Here is a 12036-nt window from a genome sequence, read left to right as displayed (position 1 = left end):
TATTTTTCTCCAAGGGAAGATTTCAGCCCAATCAGGTCCAAGAGAACATATGAGCCCCTTATGCTGAACACACTCTTAGAGAACTGGATGGGTTTTGCCATCTGCTAAGCCTCACATAGCCTCCAGTTTGAAGTTGAAGTGATGTCAGAAGCTGATTTAAGCAGCTTACATATGTTGCACTGCAGGAAAAACATTGGACGTTGGGGATTTGGAAAAACAATGCTAGGCATTTCGGGGTCTGTAAATGCTTAGTGTTTGTGACAAATATGCCCAGTAGCCATAGGGCAATGCTTCCCCCCACTTAGATTTAGGAATAGATTTTTCTCCTTTGCTTAGAAAAAGAATTTTCACATTATCTTGTGTATTTTCTGGAACTGCAATCATCATTCCTTGCAGCAGGTAAGGTTATTTTAGTTAATCACAACCTTCTTTTGTTGCTTCAAGTTTGACAGAAAATGCCAGTACTATGGCCTACTTTAGGGAATTATTCTATGGACTTGCCATTACTGATAATGGTTTTGAAAAATATAGATGCATAAAAAATGGATATATTTATAGTTAACTGACCTTTAAAATTCTTAAAGGGTCTACATGAGCACTGAGCATTTGCAAATCATTCAACTGGTCCTCCAAGGCCTTCTATGGTGTGACTGTACCTACATTCCGACCCTTATTTCCCCCTCTTTCTGTACAATTACCATTCTTCAAACATGTTGGTTTTTTTAAAAGTCTCTAACTGCTTCTTCTAGTGCAGTTTCTCTCATCTAGATTCTCCATCTCTCCCTGTTGAAAACTTATCTGTTACTAAGGACGAGGTCAAGTCTCCTTCTTCCTTGGAATCTTTTGTGATCACTTTTAATTTTCTCATAGCACTTAGCATGATCATGGTCTGCTTTGTTTCATAGTTATAATATGAATATATTCAAGATCTGCTTTTAATTGGTTACTCTTTCATTTATTATACAAATAGCAATCCATGTTCCCGTCATGTGAATTTAAAATCTCCCTTATGTGTGTCTTAGGAAATTCAGAAAAATTTCAAGGCATGAATATCAGCAGTTGCAATTAAAAAGAGTATTTCCCTGGCCAGGTTGCTTAGTTGGTTGGAGCGTTGTCCCATACACCAAAAGGTTGCAGGTTTGATTCCCAGTCAGCGTACATACCTAGCTTGCAGGTTTGATCCCCGGTCTGGGCCCATATGGGAGGCAACCGGTGGATGTTTCTCTCTCACACTGATGTTTCTCCCCCCTCTCTCTGCACCCCCCCAAATCAATAAAAACATATCCTCAGATGAGGATTAAAAAAAGGGGAGGGTGGTATTAATTTTTTCTCATTATTTTGTAGCTTTTAAGAAATAAGTTATTTCTCATTTAAACTCAATTTTGGAATTCCCTTAGAAAATTTGTAGATCTAGACATTTTCGTACAAAGAAAGCACTGGCTAGTGATGAGTGTTGGCCAAATTTTAGAAAGAAGTAAACACACCAAGTTCAGCTCCGTCCCTGATCACCGCTAGTTTCTGCCACAGTCCCTCCAGGCACACAGGTGTATAGTTGTGTTTCCCAGGATGACATGTTTTCCATACCCAGCCTTTTGTTCCTGGATGCTTTTCACTCTGAATTTCTCTGCTGGTAACTTATGCCACCTCATAATTTCTACTTCATACTTCTGAAGGTATTTATTCAACTCTTTTATCCTCTATGTGGACATAGACCGCCCCCCCCCCCCCTATTTGCTCAAAGTACAGCTAACATCAGGCTGCAGTGACTTTTTTCTTTTTTTAGAGAGAGAGCGCGGAAGGGCGAGAGCGATGGAAACATCAATATGAGAGAGAAACGTCCATCAGCGGCCTCCTGCACGCCGCGTACCAGGTGTCAAGCCCACAACCCTGGCATGTGCCCTGACTGGGAATCGAACCAGGATGTCTCAGCCCATGGGATGATGCTCAATCCATTGAGGCACATCGGTCGGGCCAGGCTGCAGTGTTTTGACAAAACTTTCCCCAAGTATGGAGTAGAAAACTTTAAAACCAGATATCTGACATATTTCTTGGCGTCTATTATCTACGTCGTTTGCCAGCAATTTACCTAGGCTGGCCAGCAGCTTATCCTTCCTCTGCTGAAACCTTCTTATCCCTTCTCTCCTTATATCCCTTCTCAAAGACAGGTAACAAGATACAGTTGACAGCATATAGCAGTATAATTGTACACTGCTCCCAATGAAGTTGGCTTGTACATTATCAAGTGGAATGCATCAGCATTTCCTCCTCATTTGAGGGATTGCCCAAGAACAACAGGCAAATACTTGCATTACTAACGACGAAGCTATTCACCAAAGCGGGAAACAAGGCCCTAAGACGGGGCTCTCCAAAGCCAAGTTTTAATTAAATATAGCAGTTTCTTAGAATAAGGCGGGTTCATTCCAATGAGTGAGGCTGAATATTTTATTACTAACAATATTTAGAATTGCCAGTGCATGGTGATAATAAAAAGAAGGCTGACTTTCCTTAAAATTTATTTTATTACTGTTTTTAAATTTGTCTACAGTCAAATACACCCTCTTAGTGCTGGTGCAGGGAGAAGAGAGGGAGCTTGAGGGAGGCTGCTCCCCTTCCCCCACTCCCGTGCTCCTGCTTGGTATCTTCCCAAACAGCAACTCTCTTTGATTGAATAGCTTTAAGAATGAGATTTCATCTGCAGAAACAGCGGAGTAGGCGCTGCAAGCACTCTTGGAGTAAAAGAGAATGACTCAGTATTTGTTTACCTGCTTCCCTAATTTCTAGGAATATAGGTTTTATTTCTGCAAGACAGAAATTCTCATGCAACTAAATTTCTGTACAGTGTCGCATCTAGAAAACACCTGAACAAATGTGTGCTCATCGATGTGTGTTCTTAAATTGAGTTGGATATCTACCCTCTGTTTAAATTCTTTGCCTATCGAAGGGTCATGAAGTATTTTCCTCAAAATTTCTTGGGCAAACGTCTAGTACACCTGTTTTTCTTAGGAAAGTGTAGACTTAGACTAGAGGTCGTGGGTCAGAACACTGCGGTTCAGACTGCCTTTCCTGTCCAGGGCCGAGCTGGGTGAAGGTTTCACACCAAAGATAACAACGAAAAGAAAGCTTTGGAAACAGACTACCTGGGTTTGACCCTGTCTCTGCCACTACCAGCTATAAAATTTGGAAGGTTATTTAGTTCTCTGTGCCATAATTTTCTAGTTTGTATGTTGAAGAGAGAAATACTCTTCTTTCATTAGAGTCGTTATGCAGATAAGTGAGATAAGATAAGCATCCTGTTTGTAGGTGGAGAGTCTGGTGCGAACCAGCATGTAAACTGGCAGTCCAGCGAGGTTCTCCAGTTCTTAACTGGGGATGGAAACTCACAGTTGTGGAGTTACTGTGTGTGCACAAGACTCTACATAGGTTGCCTCATTTAATCCTCAAAACTAATTTATAAGATTATCATTTTATCTGTTTAAAACTTGAGAGAAATGATTCTCAGTGAGGTTCTATAACCGAGCAAGGACACAGCTAATAATAGGCAAATTTGAGTTTAAACTCAGGTGTACTTTTTACTCCATCCCAATACCTCATGCAGTGTCTGAAAAGGCTAATTATCTCTCTTCTGTTCCCCTCACAGAGATGAGTTCATTTGTTATATCACATGATTTTTTACTTTGTCTTTCTGCCATCTTCTCTTTTTCTAATTTTACCTATTATCTTCTCTCTTTTTTATTCCATCCTTTTTGTCCTGCTGTGCTCCCTCCTCAATCATTGAAGGTATTTAAAGTTACTTTGGGTCTATCTATCTATCTATCTATCTATCTATCTATCTATCTATCTATCTATCTATCATTTATCTATCATGTGTGTATATATGGCATAGTGAAAGATAAGAAAAAATGAATTATACTAATAGTTACAGACAAAGGGTTTGGAACGTCATCTGTTATTAAAAAAACAAAGCAAACCAACAGCCTTTCCAGATGTCAAGTTGAGCCTTCTGTTTTTTAAAGAGAGAGCTTTAGTAGCAGGGTCCAAGTCCATTGATTCTTCTGCTATCCATCCATTTTCTCGCTTCCTTCCTTCAGAATAAGCTGTGACTTTTTAACGTTAAAAATGGAGTTTAATTTTTTACCAATTGAATAATTTCCACCCTTAGGAACACTTGTCATATTTACTAATGGACTTGTCAGTCTGTCTTGAGAGTTCCCTGGTGGCCTGAACTCTCCAGACATCAGTTTGTCGTATATGATCTGAGGATGACTTAGTGCTGCAGCAGCCCCGTGGACGGCCTGCAGACACACACCCGTCTTCGGGCGTGGTCAGTTGCATGTATTAGATGTTTCATAACTTGCAGGGAATGGTCCAGAGGAGCACAGCAAGTGGTTCCCAATGAGTTTCATTGTGGAAGAAGAATGCTCCGGACAAAAAAACAAGAGGAATGGATTAATAACAAATGTTATTCATTTATATTTGGTGCTGGGCTCAGTGAATTATTTATGTTTCCAGGCATGGCCCGGGAAGTATTTCAATGAGGCCTAATTTGTCAAGGTTACTTATACTTTACCATATTTTTCCTAACTATATCTTTCTGGATGGTACCATACATAAATATTTTCATTGTGCTATGCATTTATTTGCAATATTGATGACACTGTAAAATGTGGGATATTAGCACCTCTTTAACCGGCGTCACAGAAGAATTAAGATCAGAAACACCAGGGCCTTCCTTTTAGAAATATGGAAGTTAACTTTGATTATTATTCAGCTTTCATGGCTGATGAGCCAGCTATAAGTCATATTGTGGAAAATTTAGTGTCTAGAAATCATGCTACTGAATATTTTATCTTACTGGAAATGTGCTACAAAGGGGCCGCATCTTTAATCAAATACATGATGATGTTGCAAGCCCTTGGTTGTACTGTCATATTGAAAAGTTGAGGTTAAGCAAGACTAAAAGCATAGCTTCTGGGGGGAGTAGTGATTGTCACTGTGTATGTAGATATTATTTCTCCGAGAAGTTGTTTTATTTTACACCTCTAAGCTATATAGGAAAAGTCCGGCTCGTTGGAAAGCTCGGATCCCAGCTACACCAGGCGGAGAAGCTGAGGAACAGAACAGCCAGGGAGGAAATACAGAGGAGACGCTGAGCATGGTCACTCCGTGTTCGCAGTTTCTATCTGATAACTGTTCCGGATCTCCTGGAGTCTGAGCACATTTCCTTCTCACAGGGAAACAACTCTTTAAGGGCAGAGATAAAATGTCCAGCGTGTACGCAGGGTGCCGTCAGCGTGCGGTGGTGGTTCTAAGTGCCTGGTGGCCGTGGGTCCCCGGCCCCACCCTGTTCCCACCCACACCCATGCTTGCCGCTTCTTGGTGTTGTGTCGAGTTTTGTTTTGTCTAGACATGGGAAAGAGGAGATGCTTGTTCATTGTTGGATCTGATTTTCAGTTCAAGCCTCTTAGGACACTCCATTCTGACGCTTTTATTCCTTTTCTGTGACTAGAAAACCTAAGAAAGGGATACTGAAGGAGCTTTCGGAACAATAGCCAAATCTGAAAAGACTCTAGCTGAGAAAAGACCTACTGGAAATTTGAAAACACGACTGAAATATTATCACACCTGCTTCAAGCCTGTTTTGCCCTTGTGTAGTTACATTTTGAGTCACACTGACTGTTCTTTTATGTTTTTCCCCCATAGCCCAATTTCCCTTAAAAAAATCTCTTTCCTTGTACCCCCTATAACCTGAAGGAGGCTACTTATTTACTGCACAAGATTTAAAAGCACTTTACTGAGACCTATAGTCGCTAGATGACTCTAAATCATTGATGTGTAAAACAGTGCTGTTCAATAGAACATTTTTGATGATGGAGATAGTCCATACTGTGCTGTCTCACACAGTAGCCACCAGCCACATGTGGCAATTAAGCACTTGAAATGTGGTTAGTGTGCCTGTGGAATCGAGTTGTTCTTTAAATTTAAAAAGCCACATATGTCTCTTGGCTACCACACTGAAACTGTACACCTAATTCATATACTCAGCATACTGTTGACATGGCTTTTTGAGCAAGTTCAATGATAGTCATTACATTTTTAAAAGATGAGATGCCATTTATTATTGCATTAGAATAAATCTGCATACACTCATTTTTTGGTGTATTTTTGTTTATTAGTGTTGGAAGAAGTGGGTAGTAGCTGATATAGAGACAACTATATTTCTATGTTTACATATAATTAAAAGAATCCTACATGGCAAGCACTTTTGTAGAAAATATGTTTTACCATTAGGAATTTAGGAATTTATTGTAAAGGAAACCAGGTAGTGTGCTATTTCAGAACCAAGGAATTATGACAACACAATACTTACCCAGCAGTCAGTGTTCCATTAAATTTGCTTATAAGAAGGGAAGCTAAGAAGCCAACAATACATGAAAGAGACCTCTGAGTGGCCTCTGAAAGTACTGTATGGCCCCAAATGTTGCTGTCAACCTTAATTTTCAATGACTCCTACCCATGTACACTTTTCTCCATCATACTTGAGTATTACCCTTTTTCTTACAACATGTGAAGGTTTTCATTCTCCCCTTTGACTTGATTGTTCTTCTCTATGCTCCTATCTAATGAAATTACATCTACCTTTGAAAGCCAAGCCTATCCATACTCTTTGGCCTTCTGTTTCATAAGCACTGTACGTAGGAGTTCTTTCATGCAGCTAACAACCTAATGAAACGTGAGCACACTCAGAAGGGAGGAGACTGGGCAGGTTTAAAGTGCCCTCGAAGGTGGACCACTGCTCCGAAACTGCTTTCCAACCGGAAGCACTATTTTCTTTGACAGGCAGGTGTTATCTAGAGTAATGTACTTAGAGGTACAAGGAGGATCAGTTTCCCAGAGTTTGCTGGCTCTTCTCAGCATTTCTAGTATTTTCAGTTCTTGACTGGCCTCCACCTTTAGAGTGTGATAATAGATTTTTTTTGTCTTAGTCATAAAAATATATGATGACCTGGTCTTTATAGATCTCAAGTACCTAGACAAAAAGCATTTTCCTTACCGCTTCTGTTATTCTGCTTTCAAGTGGATCAGCATGCACTGTTTGTTTTTTCTTAGTACCATACTGGAGTCCGTAGAGTTAGATTGCATTCTCCAGTTTCCCTAAATTTTGGTCTTTTGTCATCGTTTGCTCTAGATTTTGTGAGTACATAGGCTGTACTCAAGAGAAGATCAATGGTAGTTGAACCCATGACATTGCAGCCGTGAGCAAGGACTGCCATCTGCCCAACTCAGGCCTTTGGGAGTCTCGCTCTTCTCCCATGTTACCGGACTCGGCCACATCTGCCACTTGTACCATCTCAGCCCTGAAAGCATGAGTTAGGGCTGTTTGGATTTCATGTGACAACATCTCAAGTGGACTTGGCTTAAGCAAAAGATAAAATTTATGCACAATATTCTTGGTTATTTCATAGAATGACAGCGCTGTGGGAAAATCACAAAGCAGTTAGGCCCTGTACTTAACTACCCCCAGAACTCTCTCTGCCTCTCATCTTTGTATGTCTCATTTGTTGGTATCATTCTCCATTCCTGCTCTAGATGTATTCTCCACTGTGGGAAATACCGCCAACAACCCAACTTGACTTTCTGGGTCACGAGTCCAAATATCCTGGGAAAGGCTCTGATTGGTCCAACTTGGATCAGCCCATCCCTAGATAATTCAGGATGGCAGGGTCATATCTGATAATATGTTATCTTCACAGTAGGCCTGTTGGGGATTGGGCGGGGATGTACTTCTCAGAATACCAAGGTTGTTAGGTAGACAAAATAAATATTCTTTTAAGCTCAATGTTTTTCTTTTCCCTTCCCCTAATTCCAATGACTTCCACCTCCAGCTCAAATGCCACCATAATGATAATATTATTATTATTTTTTTTGGTGTTGGAGCCCTGTTTAATGTAGACATTCAAGGCCTAGGCAGAGTGGAGAGTGCCCAGGAATTGGGCAGGCAGGCAAGGTGGGTGGGTTGTAGGCCCACACCTGACCCCAGGAGGGGAGGTTGGGTGGTGGGGGTTGACCCAGACACACCAAGAGGAGTACCTGAGAAGTGGCTCAGGCAGGCAGAGCCACGGGGGGGACCTGTAGGCCAGCCCGCGGAAAGGTATTTAAGTCAGCTGGTGAGTGCCCAGGCTAGAGCCTGGCCCAGGGAGGCAGGGTTGGGGTTTGGTTGGGGGCTCCTGGAGCCTAGGGGCTGGCATCACTGAGGGCCTCCCCCAGCAGCTGCGGGAACTCGAGGGGCATCTGCCAGTTGGACTCGAGCAGCACCTGGAGCAGCACCTGGAGGCGGGCGTGGAGGTGATGGGTCTTCTCCACCAGGTGGTCCAGACAGGAGTTGATCTGGTCCAACAGGGAGTTGATAGCCACATATTCTGCTTCCCGAAACCGTCATCCTCGCCTTCCGCGCCCGCTTCCATCCGCATGCCCAGGTCCCCTCTGGTGCCCGACACTGCGGGTTCAGGCGCCCAGGGGCCACGACGCTGCAACACTGGCCTGTCACGCCGACAGCCGGCGCCGGGAGGGAGGAAGGTCAACATTACCCTTTTATAAAGCTTTCCAGGAACATAGTTTGGACTGATTTAAGTTAAAATCCTGGACAGAGTATTTACTGCTACTTACAACTTTGTGACATTGGCCTATTTTTTTTTACCAGTGAGAATAAAGGGATGAAGGTTGATCGGGATGAGATTGCAGAACGTTAAAAGTCATCTAGCAAGAGAGAGTTTATACGATTTTTTGAACAAGAAATTGTAAGTGGTATTTTAAGAATGGTAATGTGGCAGCTGATGTAGACCAGGAAGCTTCTCTCCATATTCAGTGGTGGTGAAGGTGATCAGGGTAATGTTTAACATGAAATCTAACCAGATAAGGACGCCCTTATGAGACAGGATGTCACTGGATTTTAACAACTGGCTACTGGTTAGATGGCTGCCTTTTGTCTCAGATCTTAGCTCTCACATCATCTTTCTCCCCTCATGTACTATAGTTAATTTCTACTTTTTGCTCATCAAACCAGCCATTTTTCATGTTTAACTTCAGAGCTTGGTAGTTGCTCTTATTTTCATCTAGTCACTCCAGTTGATTTTTTAAATCTTTGCTAAATTAGGATTTTTAGAGAGAAGATGAAGTGAATGAGACAAAGCTGAGAAAATTATGAATAAAATAATGAAAATACCTTAACAGATTATTGGAAATAAATTCAATCCAATAAATACCTTTGTTATTATTCAATATTTTCAAGATTGTTTTAGTCCAAAGGACTACCGATTTTCTAGATTTGCAAACTGAAATCAAGAGGGGTTACAGATTAAGGAATTAGGTTAGTGATTCTCACTTTGCTTAGGTGGTAATAAATCTGAAACTCATGATGCTTATTGGGCAATAAGCAAAATTTCAAAATATTATCATGCTAAATTCAAAGTGAATATACAATTGTGTACTTAACAGATGTCATCTTTTGCCAGATTGTAGTGTAGATAATCTTTAACATCTGTGAAAGACTTAGAAATAATTGTAGGAGAAAATCTTTAAACCTAGAACATACCACTCTATTATTTTAATATTATTTGCTGAATTAAGAGAAGAAATGGAATATTTAATTTTAATGATGGTATATTTCAGTGGAACTCAGTGATAGCATGATCTGAGAACCAGTAAATTAGGCCTCAGACTTTAGTAAGCTCTCCAAGAGACAGTGGAGTGAGCTTTGTCACAGTGTGTGTTCTTTGCTTCTTGCTTCCTGCCTCCAGTTCCATGGGTTTAGGGTAAATGGCCCAGCAGGGCTTACAAAAAAGGACCAGGGGCTCTCAACTCTGGCTATATTGTAGAATCACTTGGAGAGCTTTAAAACAAATGTAGATGACAGAACTCACTCTAGACCAATTCAATTTGAATCTCTGGGGTGACACTTGGGCATGACTATTTAAAAAAATGCTCCCCAGTTGATCCTAATATACAGCCAGTGTTGAGAATCACTGATGGAAGAGATGAAAAAAAAATCATGAATGTTCCAGTGTAGCAATCAAGAGTCTTAAATTATTATTCACACTTTGGGTAGCGCGACACAACTATTTCATATCTCAATTTCTTTAGCTATGAAAATTAGCTATGTTCCTTAGAAATGAAAGAATGAAACTAAAAGACCTAATGTATTTTTAGCTCTGTGACTCTTAAGATGTACTCCTGGAAATTTGTATATAAATAAAATTTTATGTAAATAAGGCCAATATAGTTTAGTCCTTCAGTAATACAAATGATATATGGATAATGCACATAATAATTATTTTGTGTATAATTTAATAGAGATCAAATTAAGAGATTAAATCATTTATTGATTCCCTGCTACAGACACTTCAAAAATTTTCAAAAAATAAAGATTTTACTCAGAAGACTAGACTCTCCTTTGTCATGATCATCTAGAGAAAACTTTTCTGTTCTCACAATTCTCTTCTATTCAGTGTTTCCCTGTCACTCTCTGTTAATTTCTCAATGTTTTTTTGAGAATGTCAAAGATATCATTACCCCAGCTTGCTGGGCCACCCAAACAATATTTCACCTGTCAAAGGCCAGGAGACCTTTAAAATCATTTACCCATTCTTTTCATGGGTTTAACCAGGGTGCATCAGGGGGTTTAGCATGGATGGGCATAGCTTCAAAGTCAAATAGTGGATAGATTTACTGCTTTACTTGAACTGTCATTTCTCTCTTAGTCTCTCACTTTCTCTCTCATAGGTGATTTCTGATTTAATGCAACTACATTTTATTGTTCCCATTTCCTGGATAAAGAAAGTGAGATCCAGAAAGCTGTGTGATTTTCCTAGGTTTCATAGTCAATATAACAGGAAATTTGTATCAGGAATTTTTTTTTTTTACTTCAAACTGAGCAACTTTGTGTAAGCTTCCATATGTTAAATAATGTGTTCATTAATAAACATTTAAGGAAAATCTTTTGTGTGCATGGATTTGAGGGTTATAGAAACATAATAATATTTCATCAGGAGTCCTCTTAAGAGAAGAGAATCTGAGAGATTTTGGTAACATGATTTGATTTTGCTCAGGATAGAAGCTGAGACCTGAGAACTATGGGACCTTGGTCTGGGTGGAGCTGCACCACTGAGGAAGAGGGAGGGTCTGCCTGTTGCTCCTGAGCAGGAAGGGAGATTAGAGGTGATGCAAAAGAGACTGGGTAGAACTGGGAGATGGCAGGAGGCCATGCCCTACCTCAACCCTAGTAAGTCTAACAAGTCCTGAATACTTAATGTGAGTGATTTCATATGGAAAATTGTAAAAAAACCATGGTTCTTCATGCAAAATGTCCCAATATAGTCAGTGATGGCCAAAAACTTACTGTTCAAACCATGAAGTTGGATTCAAGACAAGTTTAAAAAGATGTCTGCAAGGCAGCAAGTAGGTATGGGGAAGGAAGAGTCATTAGCTGACATGTGTTATCCCAAAGTGAATAGAATATGCCCTACTATCTTCAGCCAAAAATATGAGACTGAATAATTTTAGAGACAACAGTGGTGTGAAAATGATTTACTTGTACTCTATTAAAAAGTAATTGCCAATGGTAGAACAGCCCCTAATGTTTCAAGATATGTAAAGGATTATCAAAATGGAAAAGTATAGAAGTATCATAAATAATAGTGGCATCTCATATTATTTCCTTATCTGAGTCTGAGTAACACATTGTGCAGAATTAAGAATGCTGAAAAAGACCAACATTCTCATGATTATAAAAGATTTAAAATTCAAGGATTTAATTAATCATTTTGTTTTTCCCTTTAGACACATAATATTTCATTGTGGTAGGCTTATAAGATCACGTGCAAGTGTGTGTGTGTGTGTGTGTGTGTGTGTGTGTGTGTGTGTATCTATTTATGTGTTTTCAATTGAATCCACCTAAGTTTTAAACATGAAATTAGTTTTTCTCAATGTAATAGGCCTTATTACACTCACTGTATTAGAAATAACTACTGTTGCCTGCTTTAT

General features: G+C 40.0%; 1 pseudogene; it reads right to left on the bottom strand.

Moving 5' to 3' along the window:
• Positions 1-8232: 8232 nt before the first annotated feature.
• Positions 8233-8582, bottom strand: LOC118616926 (annotated as a pseudogene).
• Positions 8583-12036: the final 3454 nt, after the last annotated feature.

This window comes from Molossus molossus, unplaced genomic scaffold, assembly GCF_014108415.1.
Source record: "Molossus molossus isolate mMolMol1 unplaced genomic scaffold, mMolMol1.p scaffold_m16_p_5, whole genome shotgun sequence".
Taxonomy (NCBI): Eukaryota; Metazoa; Chordata; class Mammalia; order Chiroptera; family Molossidae; genus Molossus; species Molossus molossus.
The sequence above is the reverse complement of the archived record's forward strand: the minus strand, read 5'-3'. Positions and strand labels throughout refer to the sequence as shown.